The sequence below is a fragment of the Stegostoma tigrinum genome, chromosome 15, assembly GCF_030684315.1.
Source record: "Stegostoma tigrinum isolate sSteTig4 chromosome 15, sSteTig4.hap1, whole genome shotgun sequence".
Taxonomy (NCBI): domain Eukaryota; kingdom Metazoa; phylum Chordata; class Chondrichthyes; order Orectolobiformes; family Stegostomatidae; genus Stegostoma; species Stegostoma tigrinum.
Window position 1 is genome coordinate 32,016,100 of NC_081368.1, and position 24,232 is coordinate 32,040,331.

Genomic DNA, 24,232 nt, shown 5'->3' on the forward strand with positions numbered 1-24,232 from the left:
ATCTCAGGAGCACAAAAGCTGACGCTTCAGGCCTAGACCCTTCATCAGAGAGGGGGATGGGGTGAGGGTTCTGGAATAAATAGGGAGAGAGGGAGAGGCGGACTGAAGATGGAGAAAAAAGAAGATAGGTGGAGAGGACAGTATAGGTGGAGAGGTAGGGAGGGGGTAGGTCAGTCCAGGGAAGACGGACAGGTCAAGGAGGTGGGATGAGGTTAGTAGGTAGATGGGGGTGTGGCTTGGGGTGGGAGGCAGGGATGGGTGAGAGGAAGAACAGGTTAGGGAGGCAGAGACAGGCTGGGCTGGTTTTGGGATGCAGTGGGGGGAGGGGAAGAGCTGGGCTGGTAGTGTAGTGCGGTGGGGGAAGGGGAGATTTTGAAGCTGGTGAAGTCCACATTGATACCATATGGCTGCAGGGTTCCCAAGCGGAATATAAGTTGCTGTTCCTGCAACCTTCGGGTGGCATCATTGTGGCACTGCAGGAGGCCCATGATGGACATGTCATCTAAAGAATGGGAGGGGGAGCGGAAATGTTTCACGACTGGGAGGTGCAGTTGTTTATTGCGAACCGAGCGGACGTGTTCTGCAAAGCGGTCCCCAGCCTCCGCTTGGTTTCCCCAATGTAGAGGAAGCCAGTGTGGCTTCCTCTACATTGGGGAAACCAAGCGGAGGCTTGGGGACCACTTTGCAGAACACTTCCTCTCGGTTTGCAATAAAGAACTGCACCTCCCAGTCGCAAACAATTTCCACTCCCCCTCCTATTCTTTAGATGACATGTCCATCATGGGCCTCCTGCAGTGCCACAATGATGCCACCCGAAGGTTGCAGGAACAGCAACTCATATTCCGCTTGGGAACCCTGCAGCCCAATAGTATCAATGTGGACTTCACCAGCTTCAGAATCTCCCCTTTCCCCACCGCATCCCAAAACCTGCCCAGTTCGTCCCCTCCCCCCACTGCATCACACAACCAGCCCAGCTCTTCCCCTCCACCCACTGCATCCCAAAACCAGCCCAGCCTGTCTCTGCCTCCCTATCCTGTTCTTCCTCTCACCCATCCCTTTCTCCCACTCCAAGCCGCACCTCCATCTCCTACCTACCAACCTCATCCCACCTCCTTGACCTGTCCGTCTTCCCTTGACTGACCTATCACCTCCCTACCTGCCCACCTATACTCTCCTCTCCACCTATCTCCTTTTTTCTCCATCTTCGGTCCGCCTCCCCCTCTCTCCCTATTTATTCCAGTTCCCTCACCCCATCCCCCTCTCTGATGAAGGATCTAGGCCCGAAATGTCAGTTTTGTGTTCCTGAGATGCTGCTTGGCCTGCTGTGTTCATCCAGTTTCACACTTTATTATCCAGGCAGGAGACCCATTTTTCAGCCATTGGTTTACAGTGTCCATTGTAGTTGGTTTTATAGAAGTTTTACTTGAATGCCTGTTGACCTGTCTTCGAGAAGGGCATGAGCATTTGTTCAACAGTCCTTGTGTTGAATCAACAGGACGTGGCTAAGGCATTGCTGGTGGAATTTCATTGGTGTTCATCCATGTCACTGATAAAATCCATGGTCCAGGATTTCAGTACAGGAACACGGTGATGTTAACTGCTTTGTTCACTATGTCTTTTGTTGACTCTCATTGGTCTTTGAGTGAAGCACTTACTGTCTTAACTTGTAGAAGACAGAACTGGGATAGTTGATTCAATACTGGATCTTCTTGTCATGGTGATCTTTGAGAAAGTTGTCTCTCATATTATGGCAATGCTCAATAAATTCCATAATCTTTCCTTCAACATATTTGTGAGGTGGTATAATTGGCTGACCAGGTGGAGGCTAATTAATGAGCTTCGCTTGGAAATGTTGAAAGGAAGGGTTGAGTCTCGTACCTTCATAATTGAAAAGATTGAGAACAATTTGCAAATCTGGTACAGAGTGGACACTAACACTGCATTAATATGTCTATGGTGGTCATATAATTTTTGGCATGGATCTAACTGAGATTAAAGGTTTTTCAATCAGGCAGTATTTAATACATAAACCAGAGGACAGATGGTCTTTGATAGGTTGAGTAGGAAATGCCAGATAGATTATAAATAATATGTGAGTTTCTTTTTCCTCTATTTTTTCATGGAATAAGGGCATCACTTACGGGGTAGCTTTCATTGACCATCTCGAGGGAAGTTAAGAGTCAACCACATTGCTGTGGACCTGGAGTCCCGTATAGACCATACCATGTAGGCAGAGCAGTTTCCTTCCCTAAAGAACATTGTTGAGCCAGATGGAACAAAAACAAAGGAAGGGTCACTGGACCCAAGATGTTAACTGTTTTCTCCTTCATAGATGCTGCCAGACCTGCTGAGGTCCTCCAGCAACTTCATTTTTGTTCCAGATTTACAGCACCTACAGTTCTTTCTGTTTTTATTTAGTGAACCAGATGGGTTTTTTTGACAATCGTCAATAGATTCATGGTCACCATTAGGCTCTTAACTCCAGATTTTTCAAAAAATCAAATTCATATTCCACTATCTGCCATAGCAGGATTCAAACCCAGGTCCCCAGACATTATTTGGATGTCTGGATTAACAGCCCAGCAATAAAACCATGAGGCCATCACCTCCCCAGCTACCATACAGGCTTGCTTCACATTAATGCAGACTTTGAAGGTGACTGCTTTAGCCCTCCCACTCAAGATAGTTGCTGTCAAACCATTGTGAAGCAGTTGAAGGACTGTGATAATATTTTATTCAGCTTTTACTGAATTACATGTCTCTATGCATCAATTTATGAGCATTGTATATGAGCAGTTTTGTATACATATATTCTTTGCAGGATTGTATCTTGGGGCAAAACATGGGACCTTAATCATTGCAAATATAATTCCAAGATCAGTTTTCTTGCTGATCCCTGATTACAATAATTACCTTGTGGGCGAGATGCAGTTTGGACAACCCTCCTCCCTTCTCCAACAGGAGGTCAGGCAAATGGGATAGGTAGCATTCAAGTTGCAAATGAAATGGTAAACTGCCCTTTACACAAGTGAAGAACTTTTCCATTTACTACAATTTTAAAGTACTGCAGGCCACAGTACACATCTTGACACCAGTTGTCACATTTAACAGTTTGCCACTTCTGGTTCCTTTTCAACCTTCTTGACAGTTCAACACTGTTGATATTTTTGGTTTTCTTGACACTTGTTGAGATTCTTGACAACTGGACAGTTCCAAAGCACTTATGCACCATTTTCTCCACAATTCATAGACTCACAGTGCATCCAAGTCTCCCAAAGAGACACTGAACACTGAACCTTCCCCGTACAAAGGATTTCTGACCACTACCCCTAAAGAATCCTGACACTGTATCTGCAGATGTACCTGAGCTATTCAAAGGGTTCCTCAGCTATCTAAAAGAAATGCATTGGAAATAGACCTGATCCTGCCAGTCTAGGTTCCACATTCTGCATTCCAGATACCAAGGACTCCAAAATCTGATTTCAGAAAAGGCAGCTGGTCACTTCGATGGTCAACGACCTCCAGGAACAATGCAAATGTGAGCAATGAACCTGCTCACCCCCGAACCTGCCATTGTGAAAATGACTCACGTCAGAAAAAGGGATGGAACTTGGGATTCTGAATGTCTGGCATTTTTGTCATACCAGAGATGCTTTCCTCTGTGGCAAGAATCAGGACTATAGTTTCAGTTTAAGGTGAATTATAGGTTCTTCCCTTATAGTTTCTCTTATTTAATGACAACGTGTATTACAAACAAAGTCTGAAGTTCTAACCCAGTTGAAAGGCATTCAGAAGAAAGAAAATCCTGAGACTGTTATTGATTAAATTTCTCAAGAGTAGATCTATTCTCTGAACAAAAACTGTTCCTTTATTGTTTTACAAATCATAAGTGAGAAGTGAGCCATGACCTGTGTAGCTAGGCCAGAATAAAATAAACCTGCCTTCCTGAGTACGAGTCTTCTCAGAGGGGTAGTCACAGAAAAGATAAAATTGGGCTTCAGCAAGGAACAGAGTTGACATTGTGTGGCATTCGGCTAGCTCACTTCGGGAGTTGGCTGGCTTGTGATACTGTGTATTGTCAATAGTAGTGTTTACTTCCCATACCAGCTGAGGGTGTCAACAAGTAACAATACCGAACATTAAGAGAAACATTGAAATGATAAACATGGAGTAATTTACAATGGGAAAGGTTGTGATTAAAGGAAGAGTGCAGATTCAAGTATTTCAATATATACCAGTAAGCTCAAGAACATATTCTGCAATTGGATCCTCAACTTCTTGAGGCCCACACCATAATCAGCAAAGATAGGTGACAACACCTCCTTCACAATAAGCCTCAATGCAAATGACCCACAAGGCCGCGTACTCGGGGCCTGACTTTACTCCTTCTACACTCATGACTGTGTGGCCAAATTCCACCCCAGTTCCATGGACAAATTTGCTGATGATACCTCTGCAGTGAGTGGGGTCTCAAACAATGACAAGACAGGGTACAGGAAAGAGATAGCTGAGTGGAATGATGTAAAGACAACCTCGGCCTCTCTGTCAGCAAAATGAAGAGGATCGTCATCGGCTCCAGGAAGCTGAGTGGAGGACACATCCCATTCTGCATCAATGGTGCTGAGGTGGAGGTGGATGAGAGCTTCAAGTTCCGAGGAATAAATATCACCAACAATCTGCCCTGATCCATCCATGTTGACATTACAGTCTAGAAAGCACACAACAGAAGATTAAGGAAAATTGGCATGTCCTCAATGATGTTTTTTTTTCAATCAATGCATCATTGAAAGCATCCTATCTGGATGTAGCATAGAATGGCAGGGCAATGATTCTGCCCAAGAATGCATGAAGTTAAAGAGAGTTGTGAATGCAGTGCAGACCACTAGGAAAACGTGCTTTCCTTCCATTGACTCTGTCTGAACTTTCTGCTCCCTCAAGAAAGCAGTCAACATGATGAAGACCCCTCCTATCCTGGTTATACACTCTTCTACCCACTTCCAATGGGCAGAAGATATAAAAGTTTGAAAACATGTATCAGCAGATTCCAGAACAGCTTCTTCCCTGCTGTTTTTTGGATTATGAATGGACATCTCATATATAAGAGTTAATCTTTCTCTGTACCTGTACCACTGTATTTTGGACTGCGTTCTATTACCCTGATGAACTTATGTAAGATATGATTTGCCTGTATAGCACACAAAATAATACTTTTCATTGTATTTTGGTACTTGTAACAATAATAAATCAAAAAACATTAAATGTATGTAATTTCCCTTTTACCTTCTGTCATTACAAATTTTCCAATTTAAATCAAGCTTCATAACAATTGCTCAAGTACATCCGTCGTAGCTACACATGGTCACCCTGCATGGCATTTTCAGTTTCTTCTTTGCACATTTACATTGCCTGCTTTGTTTAAATGTTTGTGTCTGTGAAGAACAGTGCCCTGCTTATGAATGTTTGTATCTCCCTGTGCATGTATGTGTGCTACACTGTGAGCCTGAGTGATAATCCCAAATTTCAACCTCCCTTAAGGTGCTTGACAATCTTCTTTGTTTTCTTTGCAGTTAATCACTCAATGGGACAGCTACAATGGTGGAATTTGGTACAAATTTGTTACAGATTCTATCCAACACCTAAAAGACTAATCACTTTTCATTTTACCAGCAAGGAATTCCATGGGAGATTGTACATTTGCTGTTCTTGGCAGCACAAGTCTTTGCACAACTGAGGGCCCTAGGTGGGTTACACAACACTTTGCAAACTGATTTTTGGAAACATTTATCATCAAATCAACTGATTGCAAATTACCAAAGAGAATTTCTAATTGTTAAAGTGGTCCTAAAAGATTCATTATATGCAACATGTCATCAAGATAAATCTCACTGTAAGCAACATTGCTTATCACTCGATTCATTAAAAAAAAAGTGGCTGTGGTACTTCACAGATGGAATGCCATCACTCTGCATTTGAAAAGACTATTTTGGCATGACAATGGTCCACATCTCCTCAGGATATTAAAGGAAGCTGCCAGTTTCCAAATAAATCTGTCACAGAAACAAAAAGAGATCTTACAATGTCGTGTTTACCAATACTGTTTTCGAAATGAGGAGTTGAGTAAGATTCTACCTTTGTTACTGCATTGACCTTTCTGTAGTCTTTGCTGAATCTAGTTGAACGAACAGGTTTAGGTATTAATATGACCGGGAATTTCTGTTGGTTTAACTGGGATGAGGTATCAGGATTTCCAATGTGGATTGGATTTCTGCCTTCATGTTTCTCTGGACCAAATGCGAAGAGAGCTATGTTATTGGAGAGGATTCTCCTCTATCCACATTATGTATGGCAGAAGTTCTACACAATAATTTGTGACTTGACTCCTTTTGAACTGTGTGAGCAGTCTTCTTAGTTCTCCTCATTGTGTCGAACCTCTGAAATAATGCAGTGTTAGCTAACTGGATAGTAGATGGCTCAACGTGGGAGCTCTCCAGGCCTCTTTCTACTTCATCATCTTTCTTCATTTCTTCCTCTCCAATCCTTACCACCTGACATACTGTGCTTTCTTACAGCCCTCCTGGTGGTGGAATTACTTCAGCATACTGATATAGTAACAGATGCTTTGTACAAAGAATAAAGAAAATTACAGCACAGCAACAGGCTCTTCTGCCCTCCAATCCTGCGCCAATCCAGATCCTCTATCTAAACCTGTCACCTATTTTCCAAGGATCTGTATCCCTCTGCTCCCTGTCCATTCATGCATCTGTCTAGATACATCTTAAATGGCGCTATTGTGCCCACCTCTACCACCTCCGCTGGCAATGTGTTCCAGGCACCAACCGCCCTCTGTGTAAAAGAATTTCCCAAGCATATCTCCTTTAAATTTTTCCCCTCTCCCCTTGAAATCGTGATCCCTAGTAATTGAGACCCCACTCTGGGAAAAGGCTTCTTGCTATCCACCCTGTCTATACCTCTCATGATTTTGTAGACCTCAATCAGGTCCCCCTTCAATCTTCATCTTTCTAATGTAAATAATCCCAATCTACTCAACCTCTCTTCATAGTTAGCATCCCCCATACTAGGCAACATCCTGGTGAACCTCCTCTGCATGGTCTCCAAAGAATCCACATCCTTTTGGTAATGTGGCGACCAGAACTGTACGCAGTATTCCAAATGTGGTCAAAGTCCGATACAACTGCAATATGACCTGCCAACCCTTGTACTCAATGCCCTGTCCGATGAATGAAAGCATGCCTTATGCCTTCTTAGACCACTCTATCGACATGTGTTGCCACCTTCACGGTACAATGGACCTGAACACCCAGATCTCTCTGTGCATCAATTTGCCCCAGGGCTTTTCCATTTACTGCACAGTTTGCTCTTGAATTGGATCTTCCAAAATGCATCACCTCGCATTTGCCTGGAATGAACTCCATCTGCCATTTCTCTGCCCAATTCTCCAATGTATCCATATTCTGCTGTATTCTCTGACAGTCCCCCTCACTGTCTGCTACTCCACCAATCTTAGTTTCATCTGCAAACTTGCTAATCAGGCCATCTACGCCTTCCTCCAGATCATTTATGTATATCACAAACAACAGTGGTCCCAATACGGATCCTGTTGGAACACACTGGCCACAGGTCTCCATTTTGAGAAACTCCCTTCCACTACAACTCTCTGCCTCCTGTTGCCCAGCCTGTTCTCTATCCATCGAGCCAGTACACCCTAAACCCTTGCCAGGTGAACTAGTCAATCAAATAATTTATTATACCAGTTCTCCTGATTACTTTATGGGAGTCATCAACCCATGTTTTTGATGGTTCATCTTGTGCAGAGAATAATTTTACCACCTGAAAAATGCTTCTACATCCTTTTAATCAATCTTTGGAACTGTTTCCACGAAGTTGAAAATCTCCCACTGAACCTTGGCGCAAACTCGCTGCTCTCCCCAAAAGAAGGGCTGTTGGAGGCTGAGAAAATTCTTTTTTTTGTTCCAGCCTTTCAAACAAGCATTCCCTTTCTTTCTCCTGCCTCTTGTCCCTTCTTCCAAACCTGAAATTCCAATATCAAATTTTTATCATCTTGCTGTTTCTCTTTCCTCACTGTGAAGCACTTCTTTTTGTCCTATTCCTCTCCTTGTTTCTCTTCTTCCTCCCCTTGCAGTTCTAGGTTTTCATTTTAATTTCTTATTCAAGATTCCTCATCTTGCTAATTCAATTGACTTACAAATAGATTGCATTGCCTCTCTTTCAACTTTAAATGTGAGCTATTACTCCCAATTATGCCTACTTCCTTAATCACTTTTATAAATACCAATTTAAAAAAATTACATGCCAATTCTGGCTTTCGTTATTTCCCTTTGTAAATCGCTCCGAGATGAATAATCCATCTTCAAAAAAGTCTTAACAACTCCAAATATATTTTAGCTTAACAACACACAAAAATGATACAACTATTTTTACTATTTTTATTAGACATTGTCAGCATTTGGGGGTCCCATTGCAAGCCTCCAAAGTTTAATATTTGCACTTAAATGGGAGCAGTACACTCTCTTTTTTTGAATTCCATTTATCTATAGTTCGCAACATAATTTTAATTATTTACCCCAGTTCCCATTATGGTCAATCAAATGCTTTCTCCATTTCAGACTGATAAATGAAAACGATCCAATTATGAAGTTTCTTGAACAAACACAAAATTATTGATTCATTGTCAAACAAAATTGATTGCATGAATGATGCAGAATTGGTTAACACACAGATTTTAATATGAAAATATAAACATTGACCTCTCGAAATGATCACAGACAGAAAAACACACACATACGCATGGACACACCAGGTGAAGGGTGAAATAAACAGATTTTCTCTGCAGACGTTCAATTTAGAAAAAAAAAACATTTTCTTTTCACTAGTGATGATGGGAACTGCAGATGCTGGAGAATCCAAGATGACAAAGTGTGAAGCTGGATGAACGCAACAGGCCAAGCAGCATCTTAAGAGCACAAAAGCTGACGTTTCGGGCCGAGACCCTTCATCAGTGAGGGTGACGGGGAGAGGGTTCTGAAGTAAATAGGGAGCGAGGGGGAGGTGCACTGAAGATGGACAGAGGAGAAGATAGGTGGAGAGAAGACCATAGGTGGGCAGGAAGGGAGGGAACAGGTCAGTCCGGGGAGGACAGACAGGTCAAGGGGGCAGGATGAGGTTAGTAGGTAGGAAATGGAGGTGCGACTTGAGGTGGGAGGAGGGGACAGGTGAGAGGAAGAACAGGTTAGGGAGGCAGGGACGAGCTGGCTGGTTTTGGGATGCAGTGGGGGGGGGGGGGGGGGTGGGGGGGAGGGGAGTTTTGAAGCTTGTGAAGTCCACATTGATACCATTGGGCTGCAGTGTTCCCAAGCAGAATATGTGTTGCTGTTCCTGCAACCTTTGGGTGGCATCATTGTGGCACTGCAGGATGGATATGTTGTCTAAGGAATGGGAGGGGGAGTTAAAATGGTTTGCGACTGGGAGGTGCAGTTGTTTATTGCGAACCGAGCGGAGGTGTTCTGCAAAGGGGTCCCCAAGCCTCCGCTTGGTTTCCCCAATGTAGAGGAAGCTACAACAGGTACAGTGGATGCAGTATACTACAATGGCAGATGTGCAGGTGAATATCTGCTTGATATGGAACGTCATCTTGGGGCCTGGGATGGGGTGAGGGAGGAGGTGTGGGGGCAAGTTTTGCAGGGGAAGGTGCCGGGTGTGGTGGGGTTGGAGGGGAGTGTGGAGCGGACAAGGGAGTCACAGAGAGAGTGGTCTTTCCGGAAGGCAGACAAGGATGGGGATGGAAAAATGTCTTGGGTGGTGGGGTCGGATTGTAGATGGCGGAAGTGTCGGAGGATGATGCATTGTATCCGGAGGTCGGTGGGGTGGTAAGTGAGAACGAGGGGGATCCTCTTGGGGTGGTTATTGCGGGGGCAGGGTGTGAGGGATGTGTTGCGGAAAATGCGGGAGACACGGTCGAGGGCGTTCTCAACCACAGCAGGAGGGTGGGAGGCGGGGGATGTTGTAGTTCATGAAAAACGCGGACATCTGGGATGTGTGGGAGTGGAATGCTTCATCCCGGGAGCAGATACGGTGGAGGTGAAGGAATTGGGAATAGCGGATGGAATTTTTGCAGAACAGTGGGTGGGTGGAGGTGTATTCTAGGAGCTGTGGGAGTCGGTGGGCTTGAAATGGACATCTGTTTCTAGCTGGTTGCCTGAGATGGAGACAGAGAGGTCCAGGAAGGTGAGGGATGTGTTGGAGATTTTCACCAATTCTTTTCACCAGTAGTAGTTGGATCTTGAAGAGAACAAAACAGGACCAAGGGTAAAACTTTCATATTGCTGTTGATCTGGCATCTTGGTAGATATAGCCATTTGACATGGAAACCTTCTTTGGAGCCTCGGTAGTTGCATGCTTGCTCAGGAAACACATGAGCGAGATGCCTTGCAGTTGCTTTTCAAAAGTACGATCAGGTTTCAAAACACTTTTACGACAAAAGATCCTTCAGGACCGGGAGAGGTGGTCTTCAGCAGGCTTTCCCAACTGAAAACTAAAACCACAAACTATCCTGTTTGAAGATAATAAAATGTGAGGCTGGATGAACACAGCAGGCCAAGCAGCATCTCAGGAGCACAAAAGCTGATGTTTCGGGCCTAGACCCTTCATCAGAGAGGGGGATGGGGAGAGGGAACTGGAATAAATAGGGAGAGAGGGGGAGGCGGACCGAAGATGGAGAGTAAAGAAGATAGGTGGAGAGAGTGTAGGTGGGGAGGTAGGGAGGGGATAGGTCAGTCCAGGGAAGACGGACAGGTCAAGGAGGTGGGATGAGGTTAGTAGGTAGCTGGGGGTGCGGCTTGGGGTGGGAGGAAGGGATGGGTGAGAGGAAGAACCGGTTAGGGAGGCAGAGACAGGTTGGACTGGTTTTAGGATGCAGTGGGTGGGGGGGAAGAGCTGGGCTGGTTGTGTGGTGCAGTGGGGGGAGGGGACGAACTGGGCTGGTTGAGGGATGCAGTAGGGGAAGGGGAGATTTTGAAACTGGTGAAGTCCACATTGATACCATATGGCTGCAGGGTTCCCAGGCGGAATATGAGTTGCTGTTCCTGCAACCTTCGGGTGGCATCATTGTGGCAGTGCAGGAGGCCCATGATGGACATGTCATCAAGAGAATGGGAGGGGGAGTGGAAATGGTTTGCGACTGGGAGGCGCAGTTGTTTGTTGCGAACTGAGCGGAGGTGTTCTGCAAAGCGGTCCCCAAGCCTCCGCTTGGTTTCCCCAATGTAGAGGAAGCCGCACCGGGTACAGTGGACGCAGTATACCACATTGGCAGATGTGCAGGTGAACCTCTGCTTAATGTGGAATGTCATCTTGGGGCCTGGGATGGGGGTGAGGGAGGAGGTGTGGGGACAAGTGTAGCATTTCCTGCGGTTGCAGGGGAAGGTGCCGGGTGTGGTGGGGTTGGAGGGCAGTGTGGAGCGAACAAGGGAGTCACGGAGCGAGTGGTCTCTCCGGAAAGCAGACAGGGGAGGGGATGGAAAAATGTCTTGGGTGGTGGGGTCGGATTGTAAATGGCGGAAGTGTCGGAGGATAATGCGTTGTATCCGGAGGTTGGTAGGGTGGTGTGTGAGAACGAGGGGGATCCTCTTGGGGCGGTTGTGGCGGGGGCAGGGTGTGAGGGATGTGTTGCGGGAAATGCGGGAGACGCGGTCAAGGGCGTTCTCGATCACCGTGGGGGGAAAGCTGCGGTCCTTAAAGAACTTGGACATCTGGGATGTGCGGGAGTGGAATGTCTTATCGTGGGAGCAGATGCGGCGGAGGCAGAGGAATTGGGAATAGGGGATGGAATTTTTGCAGGAGGGTGGGTGGGAGGAGGTGTATTCTAGGTAGCTGTGGGAGTCGGTGGGCTTGAAATGGACATCAGTTACAAGCTGGTTGCCTGAGATGGAGACTGAGAGATCCAGGAAGGTGAGGGATGTGCTGGAGATGGCCCAGGTGAACTGAAGGTTGGGGTGGAAGGTGTTGGTGAAGTGGATGAACTGTTCGAGCTCCTCTGGGGAGCAAGAGGCGGCGCCGATACAGTCATCAATGTACCGGAGGAAGAGGTGGGGTTTGGGGCCTGTGTAGGTGCGGAAGAGGGACTGTTCCACGTAACCTACAAAGAGGCAGGCATAGCTGGGGCCCATGCGGGTGCCCATGGCCACCCCCTTAGTCTGTAGGAAGTGGGAGGAGTCAAAAGAGAAGTTGTTGAGTGTGAGGACGAGTTCAGCTAGGTGGATGAGAGTGTCGGTGGAGGGGGCCTGGTCAGGCCTGCGGGGCAGGAAGAAGCGGAGGGCCTTGAGGCCATCTCCATGCGGAATGCAGGTGTACAGGGACTGGACGTCCATGGTGAATATGAGGTGTTGCGGGCCAGGGAATTGGAAGTCCTGGAGGAGGTGGAGGGCGTGGGTGGTGTCACGGACGTAGGTGGGGAGTTCCTGGACCAAAGGGGAGAAAATGGAGTCCAGATAGGTGGAGATGAGTTCGGTTGGGCAGGAGCACGCTGAGACGATGGGTCGACCAGGGCAGGCAGGTTTGTGGATTTTGGGAAGGAGATAGAAACGGGCCATGCGGGGTTGGGGAACAATGAGGTTGGACAACTGCACCTCCCAGTCGCAAACCATTTCCACTCCCCCTCCCATTCTCTTGATGATATGTCCATCATGGGCCTCTTGCACTGCCACAATGATGCCACCCGAAGGTTGCAAGAACAGCAACTCATATTCCGCCTGGGAACCCTGCAGCCATATGGTATCAATGTGGACTTCACCAGTTTCAAAATCTCCCCTTCCCCTACTGCATCCCTAAACCAGCCCAGTTCGTCCCCTCCCCCCACTGCACCACACAACCAGCCCAGCTCTTCCCCTCCACCCACTGCATCCCAAAACCAGTCCAACCTGTCTCTGCCTCCCTAACCGGTTCTTCCTCTCACCCATCCCTTCCTCCCACCCCAAGCCGCACCCCCAGCTACCTACTAACCTCATCCCACCTCCTTGAACTGTCCGTCTTCCCTGGACTGACCTATCCCCTCCCTACCTCCCCACCTACACTCTCTCCACCTATCTTCTTTACTCTCCATCTTCGGTCCGCCTCCCCCTCTCTCCCTATTTATTCCAGTTCCCTCCCCCCATCCCCCTCTCTGATGAAGGGTCTAGGCCCGAAACGTCAGCTTTTGTGCTCCTGAGATGCTGCTTGGCCTGCTGTGTTCATCCAGCCTCACATTTTATTATCTTGGAATTCTCCAGCATCTGCAGTTCCCATTATCTCTGAAACTATCCTGTTTGAACTGTGTTTTACAGCCAGTCAGTATGAGGGCTCCCAGTAATGTAGGCAAATAGCTAAAACTAGCACATACCATCTGAGAAATATATTGTTAAACAAAATGACAGTTTGTTTTTTGATTTTTATTTAAGAAAACAGCAATTCAGGTAATTTCACAGAACTTTAAATATATCAATTTAGCACAATCCTTAAAAAAATTAGGTGTTCAAAACATATTAAGTTTGAAGCCTTAATAATATCTGGCTTTATCTTTTTAAGATCAGTTTCTGAAAAATGATTCTTCTGTTGCTGATTTGTAAAGGTGACATTACATCCAATCATAGTGCAAGGGTAACACTTACTCGACATGCAAATCAAGGAGAGAAGATACAGACTGACTATTAGGAACAGTCATTGTATATACTTTGCCAGTTTCATAATTCAAAAGAATATTCTTTATCCGTGATGTATTAAATTCACCAAAAGATGTCTTGAACATACCTTTTGAATATATCCACATTGTTAATATAAATGTAACCTTCGCATCTCTGCTTCAGCTAACAGGATATTTTCCATTTATCCCATATTATCCATGCATTTCCAGATGGACACTCCAGGATATCTTGGATAGATTCCCTACTTTCCATTCCTCTTTCCAAAATAGCACACAGCTATTTCCTACAATACAAATCATTTTGGTCTGTGAATCCTCACACCCTCCAATTTTCTCCGCTTCTGAAACAGAAGTTTTTGATTTTTTGTAAAGGTACAATTGAAGAGGTATCTAAAGCATTCAGTTTCTCAGCAAAGTAAACATTTAGTTTGTGTAAACATGATGAATTGAAACCAACTATGAAACAATCGAACAATCTGATATGAACCTCATTCAATAATCATAGGTAGACTGTTCCCACCACTTTAAAAGCAAAGCAGCAGTTCATAACTAACAAAACGTAATAACGATCAAACATTTCCATTAACATCCATTTCAAGTTGCTGTTTATAGAATCTTAAGTGGCCCATTTACTTCTCGGAGTCTGACAAAATAAACAGAATATTTAATTTTACCTTGCCCTTGTATCTGCATCTAGACTGCATCTTGAACAAACCACTTATTGAATCATGGCCATTTGTAATAAAATTAATTGAGTTCAGACAGAGTGTAGCTTGTAACTTGAACTCACCAAATCTTGTTGAGGTACTGACAGTCCTTCCAGCATTTATTTCAACGCTTTGTTTTTACAATGTCTGCAGCAATTTCTTTCACCTGCAGCACCATAAATTTTAACCATCCCTCTTTGGCAATTGTATTTGAAACAGTCTCAAAATTTTTAACACATCAGACACAGTGGGAAAATTTCATTTCTGTGAACATTTCCATGAGAATTGTCGAAGACCAGGCTAGGAGTCTCAGGCAAGGAATGAGGGTTGGGGCAAGCCTTGGAATCTGGGCAGAAAGGCTCGAGGGAGGATCTAGAGACCAGTAGGCCAAAAGATTACATTTTCACAGAGGTTCAGACACAAAATATTTTTTGTCTCACAACTGATGAGACATTCTGCATGAAAGTTATTTGCCATAATTCCTACCATGACAATAGCTGAGAGGTAGTAAAATATTTAAGTAGCTTCAAAACTCTTTGGGATTCCAGAGGTTGTGAAAAGTATCCTACAGATTGAAGTTCATTCTTTTACTGATCTATAAAAGCATTGATCACATCATTAAATCACCTTCTGTAGAGCATAGAATTCTACCCTATTAGATAGATTATCATCTGCTTCTTAATATGCATGCTTTTTTAGAAGTTGAATTATTTTAATTTTATAAGAAAATATAGCAGTTTCACTATGTAATGTCACATAGCTAGACAAACCAGGTAATAGAAGTAATGCGTTTGCAAACACTGCTTTAATTATCAAAGAAAATACTGTCAAATGCATTATTGTCCCTCAATAGTGACCAAGGAAATGCTTATCCCACAAAAGTAGTTTCCAAGAAGCATCTCAGAAGTGTAAAGGCGAATGCCCATAACTCTTTTTTGATTTTCTACTTCTCATTTTCCCCATAACGCCCATCCTTACTCTAATCATCACAATATTGTTTGCAAACTCTATCACCAAAATCATCTGAAACAAATGTTCTGCAGTTCATCTCAAAAATCAATGCAGTCTTCACTAAATTTCTATCCCTTTCCATTAATTTTGCGCTTTCTTTTACTTCCCAAAAAACCTTCCTTTTAAATTATAGCTTGTTTCAGAATTTTATCTGTGATCTCTCCCACTTTTATTTTGACCTTGTCGCTGCCCTAATCGCTAAAATTGTGTGCTATTGTGCACTCCACCAATTACACCAAATACATTATTATGCCCTGATAACTATTCTGCTCCATTTTCCAATTCACATTTTTCCTTTTACACGACTAGCTAAAAACAGACACATGGATGAAACAGAAGACACTATAGGCTCAAGTTTTCTGCATGCAGCTTGAAAGGTAGCTGTGCACCAACGATCCCTTAGTTGAATTGAAAAGTTCAAAAATGACAAGCAATTGTACAACTCAGAGACTTTCACTCCATCTGTTTGGGTTTTGAATCAAAGCATGATGTAAAACCAGTACATTGACCCTCAGGGCAGCTTTATGGTAGACATCAGCCAGAGCGGCTTTTAATTTGCATTGCCAATTTTCAAATGAACCACTAGATGGAGCAACATCAAACCAGTAATTATTTCATATTCACAGCATCTGGGCAAGAGGTACACAATATATGGACAAATTCAAAAATATATTGCTTCTCTCACTCAGGAATCACACTTCTTGATGCCTTATAATAAAGATTAAGTATGTGCCTCATCTAGAACTACACCAATATCCAGCATAAACGCGCAGGTTTGGTGGGGATCACTTAAAATTCTTCACCATTATTCAGGAACCTATGCTGAGAAATACACCTGTAGGGGAATTATGGAAGAGAGCAAGAGCAGAGCTTTTCTCTGATACCGCCCACACATTTCATGGTTGAAAAACCTGTGAAAATTCACAGCTGAGACTTTGGAATGACTGATCGCTTGAGTGAAGTACAGCAAGACAGCTGGTGCCTAGACAATTCTATCACTGCGTGAGTCATCGTTTTCAGGAATGGAGGTGAGAAAATGGCATGGGGAGGAGAGAAAAAGAAGAAAAATGCAATTCAACACTTTGCTGGAATTATTTTTGGAAAATAACATCAACTTACCACCTGACCACTGCTGTGTTTGTGTTTTTCCTTTTCAAAATATCACAGCTGGAATATCTTCCTATAGTGAAATCTTTGTTCATTATTTATCGTGAAATCGTAACTCAGTGCAAAGTTTGAGAAAGGTGGAAGCTTTTACTTCACTCATGCGCTTAGAATTTCTGTACAAATAACACACATCTGAAACCTCATCCATGAATTCTTGTTCTTGTGATCTTGCGTCGTCATCAACAAATTTTTTATTGGGCTAGTTAGGGTTTACTTTTTAAATTTCTATCTTCATCTTTGCATTCAAATTTAATCCTATTTACATTCTCATTCTGCTTTTATTATGACAGTCTTAACTCCTCAAAGGTTGTCAAAAAATCAACAGGCTCAGCTAACTGGCTCATTCATTGCATTCAAGACAAAACGCTAGCATTGCTATTCACTGTTATTGTATTGTGTATGAAAATAAGCAGAATGTACAGTGCATTAGGCTATGCATTCCATTCAAAACAGAGTAGGTGTGACTCCTGCAGGATATCAAGTGAACTTATTCTTCAAATTATAATGGCTTTAATGAAACAATTCAAACAGGAAAACAATTTCAGCTCCACATACCAGAGAGCTTAATTGAGTAATTGGCCATCAACCATAAAGTCAAAGATTCAGCCTAAACTTGTTCACCATCAAACTTGCAATTCGGGTTCAAATAGTAGGCAAAAATTGATACATGTTAAAGTAAATCTTATTTTAAAAAGGAAGAGTAATCATGAGGGACACACTGAATATTTCAGGCAGTTTACTGGTGATGAGCAGACCCATGGAGAAGAAAAAGATGAAATCATTAGTCAGAGCACCGAATAAGACAAAGCACAGGTGATCATCAATACAAGATATGAAACTTATTTTCTAAATAATAAGTTTCTATTTAAGATATTAAATGGATAGCTTTATGATAATGGGCATTTATTGGCAACGTCTTGAATTGGGGTTCGGGCTGAAAAGTAGTAAACAGAACTGGAATTATGTTTCCTGCCAGCTAATGACAAAACTTTCTTACACATTTTATTCATATCACAGCTCATTCTGATCATAAAGTAAAAAAGGAAGTAAGATTTGAAGAAAAACTTTTCACAAAATACGAAGTGAGAATATCAATCTGGAAACTTGCCTGCCGTGTACAGGCATAGGTATACTGTCTATTTGTGTTATACCGACCCCTGACATATCACAATCACTATTACTTCATGCTAATGTATAGAAGAACTCAGACTGAAAACATTCTCCACAGGCTGTCTTTCACAGTGCAGTTCACTTTAGGTGCTATTTCAATGCATGCTAAATTGTAACCCTTGCATGTAACTGAGAAAAATCAGCGATCCACTTCAGATGCTGGATCAAAGTTTGAGCCGGGAATAATTGCTGTGTCTGGCAAATAAATTCAGCGCTAGAATTCTTTTACAATGAAGTGGCAATTTAGCAGTGGGTATTGATTACCAAAAGCAGAAAGAAAATCTCAAGTCTCCAATTTGTCACTACCTTTCTCAATCACAACCACGAACTGTTTTTGGCTGCTTCTTTTCAGTTTCATTCAGCAGCACTGGCTGAGATTGAACACTTCTTACCTTACCAGTCCACTGGTATTGTTCCTCTGGCTATGTTTCAAACAGCATCAGTTAGAGAACAAATAATGGCTAAATTAATATCCACTTCAAAAATAAGTCAAGGGCATATTATTCAATTAAAAAATCTTACAAATTCAAAGTATGTGTGTGGAAAAGAAAAGTTTGTCTTGTGGAACCAATTACCTTTTGTTTGGTACATCCTAAAGTCTTATGAAGGTCACAAAAACAGTTAAAAGATTATTTTGTATCTAATGTTTCTCAAGTGGTTCTAGCTATTAGACACAAGAATTAAAAAGCTGACACCCAGCTCTGGACAATGCTGAGCTTGTGACAGTGATAAGCAAATGAATGCTGATATAAAATTGCTTCCTACCTGGAGCAAGCTGTTACTTCCTCTCTCATTAATCTGTAACCTTGTACGCTTTCTGCTTCTCAGTGAGTGAACATTCCGAAACAGACAGAAATTACACTCTGATGGAGGCAAAAAAAATAAATAAACATGTTGCTTACTGGAATCTTCCTCAGACAATTCTGCTCCTCACTTCCCAGGCAAACAGTTTTGAGCAAGTAGGAGAGTGTTTATCCTCTGCTCAGAGGATGCACATTTGTACGATAAACTGCATGCTCCCTGCAGTGTAGCAGAAAAGATGTGATGCGCATACTAAAACAGTGTGTATTACACTGGGCTTGGCAAGCAAGCTCCACCTCTATATCAATGAATCCTAGGGCAAATCACACTTAGAAAGCATGTTTCCTTGTACTTTTAAAAAAAACTGGATACCACTTGCCTATCCACTAGTTACGGTCTTTGGCCAAGAAAATATTAGAAGCAACAGAAGAGCCTTTCAGACCTCTGCATGATTCAAAATGACTTTATAAGTTTGCAACAAAGCTGAGGTGATTAAAACTAGTATTAACCATTCATGTGCCGTCCAAATGTTCCAAAATGGATTAATGCGAAAGATGAATGCAATCTTCAGTGACATTGGTTCTACGCTGGGAATGAGTGGTGAGCAAATAAAGCACTTGTGCATGTCATAGCCCAACAAATGTTAAGAAACACTAAATATCAAGGTACTTGAAGTTCACTTACAAATGCCTTGTTTAACATACCAAGCCTGCCTATTCATTAAATAATATTTCCTATTGCCAGGCCATCTTTGGTGTTGAGGATGGACAATGGTTTTTCATTCTGAAACAGTGCCAACAACATCTGTGTCACTTTCTTTGCAACTTCGGCATCTTCAGATACAAACATGTTATAGGAAAGTTTGCTTTGCCTCTAACCCTTCTGACTTTCAGAACCTTTTATTTTGTAAACGGTGTAAGCTGTGGCTCAGTTGACAGCACTCTCACCTCAGAGTCAGAAGTTTGTGGGTTGCTGTTCCAGAGATTGGAGCGCAATAATCGAGTGGATGTTGGAGTGCCACACGTGCAAGTTAGCAGATTACAAAGGATAGATGGCACATTAGCAAGGATCTGCATTTCCTAAGGAGTGGGCATCACACACAGGTTGTCACTTTGGCATTTCGTTTTTTAAAATGAAAGAATGAAGGCCAGCAATTCTGAGAGAAGATGCCACTCAGGGTTCCTTCAGAAAAGTTTGCCTTCAGTCAGCAAACATATTCTGCATTTTGAAAAAAGTCACCCACTTTGACAGCTGCTGCCAAATGGTAAGTACATAAGGTAAGTGTGAGATTAGCACACTGAAAGAGTCGGGTACCAGCTGACGAGAGTCATGGCTCCAGGTTTAGGATCCCAGATGGGTAGGGCACTAGCTGGTTAGGATATCACAGTGTACGGTGGTATAAGGTAAGTGATGCATTGTGTAGGGTAGGTCAAGGTTGGCAGGAGAAGTCAGATTGCATGTGTGGCACAGACTGTTGTGTCTGGCTGGATACGGTGATTAGGCAGAGGGACATGGAGACCTGTTTGGCGGACAGGAGTTGGCTACAGTTGGGGGAAGTGGGAGAAATGAGGGAAGCGATGCCGACGGCAGTGCAAGGGTTAAAGGGGGAAAAAGTAGTAGGAGATAGGAGCCGGGCTGTCATGTCAGTCCCAACAGTGTGAGAAAGATTTTGGGAATGGAGTAGAGAATGGGTTTCAGATTTGAGGGGGTGTTGGGTCAGGGACTGAGATGTGTCTGTGGTCTGCAGGAGGTATAGTAGGCGTGTGCAAGGTAAGCATGGAGTTAGACCATATAGTTAACAGCCACACATCTCCCAAGCAACAATTTAATTAATTTAATCAGAATTATCAGAATTTTCCCCAATTTCTCCAAACTCCTGACCCAGAGGTAGACATTGCACCTCTACTCAAGAGCTTTTGAAATGTATCATAGATATTTTTAATCAACCTATTGAGACACATTATGACTCATCTCTGGAAGAGGTGAGAAATGAACTTAGGCCTTCTGGCTCAGCGGTAGGAACACAGCTTCTGCATCAAAACGAGCAGAAATAGAGAAACCTGGGTTAACTGACACGAATATTCCAAAATTGAGTTGTTCACTGAGCACAGAATGTTTGAAGAGACTTAATAACATTATTTCATAGTCAGGTTTGAGTAAGTTAAAAATAGGAAACAGTTTCCATTGATCACTGGCCACAGGTCACAGTTTTAAAGTGACTAACTGACTATTGCTTGTTTTACATGAATATTAATTTTTTTGTCATTCGTGTACAAAGATCTCCTGATCCCTCAGAATGGGAACTCATTTACACATTTTTCATTTTTAAAAAATCTACTTTTCCATTCTTCCTACTAAACAGGGTAAATTTCACTCCAATTTATACTCAGTCTGCCAACCTTTTTCTATTTGTCCGTGGGTGACCTATTGTCTAAAGTGTCAGCCTTATAGATGCCTTTTGCACCTAACTTTGTACAGTAACAAATTCAGTTATTTTATACCTGACACACAGATTTAAGTCTTTAGCGCAAATTAGAAATAGTTGAAACTCATGAGCTTAGCTACTTCAAGCGCCTAGTTACACATGGCCTCCATAAAATGATTTATCAATCTGTACTCTTTATTTTCTATGTACTAGGAAATCCCCAATTCACACCAAGGTATGATTTCCAATTACTTGAGTCTTAATCTTGTATTGTGACATTGATTGGCCCTTTTTAGAATTCCTGAAAATCAAAATATACCAAATCTACTGGTATTCCCTTATCGCACACAAAGAAACTTCAATTGATACATCAAACATCATTTCTCTTCCAAAATAAATTGTTCCAAGTGCCCTGTTACCACATCAATAATTGATTTTCCAGACTAACCCTTTCCCTTTTCTCTTAAATGTTGGGTTATAATTTCTAATGTTTCAAAATAGAGCAACTGATCGAGAATGTAAAAAAACTTTGGTCGTTGAAAACTGATATATTTCTGTCTCTGCAGCCCTCTCTTTAAAAATGCTAGGTTTTGGGCTGTAAGTTTGTTAGTTTTTAATCATATTAATTTCACCCATGCACTTTGCTCAACAGTATCAACAATATAGTAGCTTAAAGTTTGTTACTCTCAATGTATTCTAATTTCACACAATCTTTCTGCCATTAAGATATCTATTCCCACGTTTGTAACATTACATTGAGCCACCGGAAGGATGTGAATGCATTGGAGAGAGTGCAGAAGATTTTTATGTGCAAGGTTCAGGAATGAGGCAATTCAGTGATGAAGAAAGAGAAAGACATTGAGACAATTTCTTTGGAGAGGATAAGATTGAGAGAAAATTTGTTAGAAATTTTAAAGTACACAAATGTTTGACGGGATATATAGGGAAAGGCTGTACCTGTTCAAAGGATTGAGAACCAGAAGGAACACAGTTTTAACATGTATTTTGAAAAGGCAGCAAATATTATAATGAACCTTTTTTTTGAGACTGTGAACTACAAAATAGGAAAAGGTACAGCTTTGAAACAAAGCAACTGCGGAAGAAGATGTTGTAGTTTTTAAAATAAGGTACAAGAACTCATTTTGCAGTGTCTCCAAAATACTGCTTTATTCAAGCAATTGGGAAAGTGCAGGATATATCAGCACTGTGAGGTTTGTTTTCAAGGTAGTTTTACCAAGAGATAGTCCTTTGATTGAAAAACCTGTAATAGGACATTTGAGAGTTCAGGAGCGCCTAGCAGACTTACAGCCATTTGATTCATTCCTGGAAAGTGACTGAAGTCTTGTTTGCAAATAATAGAGGCCAAACATCCAACCTGGAAAGGGAAAACTTCGCTCTCCCTACTTTCTGTCAATCCTGGTCGGAAAAGTAACTGAAAATCGCTTGGTACCTTTCTCATCACCATTTCTTTGTAATTTGCTCACTGAAAATTCCCACATTGAAAGGAAAATGGAAAACACCACCTTCAGAGGTACTGAAAAGGCAAGTCCGTAAAACAATTAATGATGCATCATTAGCAAATAATCAGAAAATGAAAGAAAGTAACTCATTGATGTTTGTTATCTAGAGTGGTACCAGAGTGATGGTTCTTTGCCTACTTTACCTTCCCTACCCACAATACTGTTTTGTTTCTTTGTGGGTCTGTATGTATGTGTGTGGGAACTTTAGAAAGGGTAAAGTTTAACGATAGAGTTGTAAGTTGGCAATGCAATTTTTTTTAAACCAATGATTAAAAACAGATGGATTAGTTATTTTCTGGTTAATGGAAAAAAAACTTGGTGCGCACTTTTCTTTTTATCTGAATTTGCAAACAATTTGATCATTTAATCAAATTTTCACATTTGCAACCTTTGCAATGGGGCATGTTTTCCAAGACACCACCCCAGTGAGGACACATGACAGTACACATAGAGTTAGGGGCTGGAAAACATTGCCTGCAAGCATGGCAGATGCACGTTCAATTCTGGCATTCAAGACGGCTTTAGACAATTATTTATACAGAACCACATGTAGGATTGTGACAGAGAAAAGACAGGAAATTAGCACTAAGATAAAATGTTCAGAGAAGCTACGCAGACTCGAAAGGACTGAATGTCATGTTCCTGCACCAGAGCTTCATTGAAGCAGAGAGATATACAGCACGGAAACAGATCCTTCAGCCCAACTTATCAATGCCAACCAGGTATGCCATATAAATCTCGTCCTATTTGCCAGCATTTAGCCCCATTTCCCTCTAAACCCTTCCTATTCATGTACCCATCCGGATGTCTTTTAAATGATGTAATCGTACCAGCTTCCACCACTTCCTCTGGCAGCTCATTCCCTACACATACAAAAAGTTGCTCCTTGGGTCCTTTTTATGCCTTTCCTCCCTCACCTTAAACCTCTGCCATCTACTTCTGGCCACCCCATCCCATTGCAAAGATCTTGCATAATTACCCTAACCACCATAACAATTCTACAATGCTGATTTTGAATTTGCTCATACACTGCAGAAAACACATCTATGTCTTTGTTACCTGAACATGTATTGAATCAAATGAACTCCTGGCCAGTCTCCTACATAGTATCCTCCCCATGAAATCTCCCCATTGCCTTACCCTTTGCTGCATCTCATCATCCTTCCAAAACATCTGCATTTCTTTAACTCTGGCCTCTTGTTCATCTCCTCTTTTATTTACTCCATCATTTGTAGCTATCATTTGCCTTGACCCCCAAGCTCTGGAATACCCTTCCTTCACCTCCTCGCCTCTCTCTTTTGCTATCCTCCTTTCAGACCCTCTTTTAAACCTGCCTTATTGAACAAGCTTTTAGCCATCTGACATAATCTTTATTACACATATAATGTCTCTGTGAAGAGCTATGCAATGTTTCATTACATAATCAAAATTCATAGCTGTTCTAAATCTGGTCTTCTACTACGAAAATAGTTGCAAAACCCTAGTGAACATCTCGGCATTTCCTTGTTTCCATAATTTAGTCTCCAATCTCTGTCTCCAATAAACTCATATTTAAATTCATAAAAGATGTCCTTTTTTACATACTGTTTTATTTGTTGATAGGATGCAGACATTGTGGCTAGGGCAGCATTAATTGCCCATTGCTATTCCCCTGGAGAAATGTGATGATGAGATGCCTTTATTAACTGTTGAAGACTTGAGGTGTACAGACACCCACAAAACC

At 42.4% G+C, this 24,232-nt stretch overlaps 1 protein-coding gene across 4 annotated transcripts in view; it reads right to left on the reverse strand.

Moving 5' to 3' along the window:
• tenm1 (teneurin transmembrane protein 1) overlaps window positions 1-18,792 on the reverse strand; it is a 2,164,854-nt gene extending 2,146,062 nt beyond the window's left edge. For all 4 annotated transcript variants that reach the window (XM_048544387.1, XM_059651404.1, XM_059651405.1 and 1 more), the window contains exon 1: window positions 18,529-18,792. The gene's annotated coding sequence lies outside the window, so the exon portion shown is untranslated. The remainder of the gene's footprint in view (window positions 1-18,528) is intronic.
• Window positions 18,793-24,232: the final 5,440 nt, after the last annotated feature.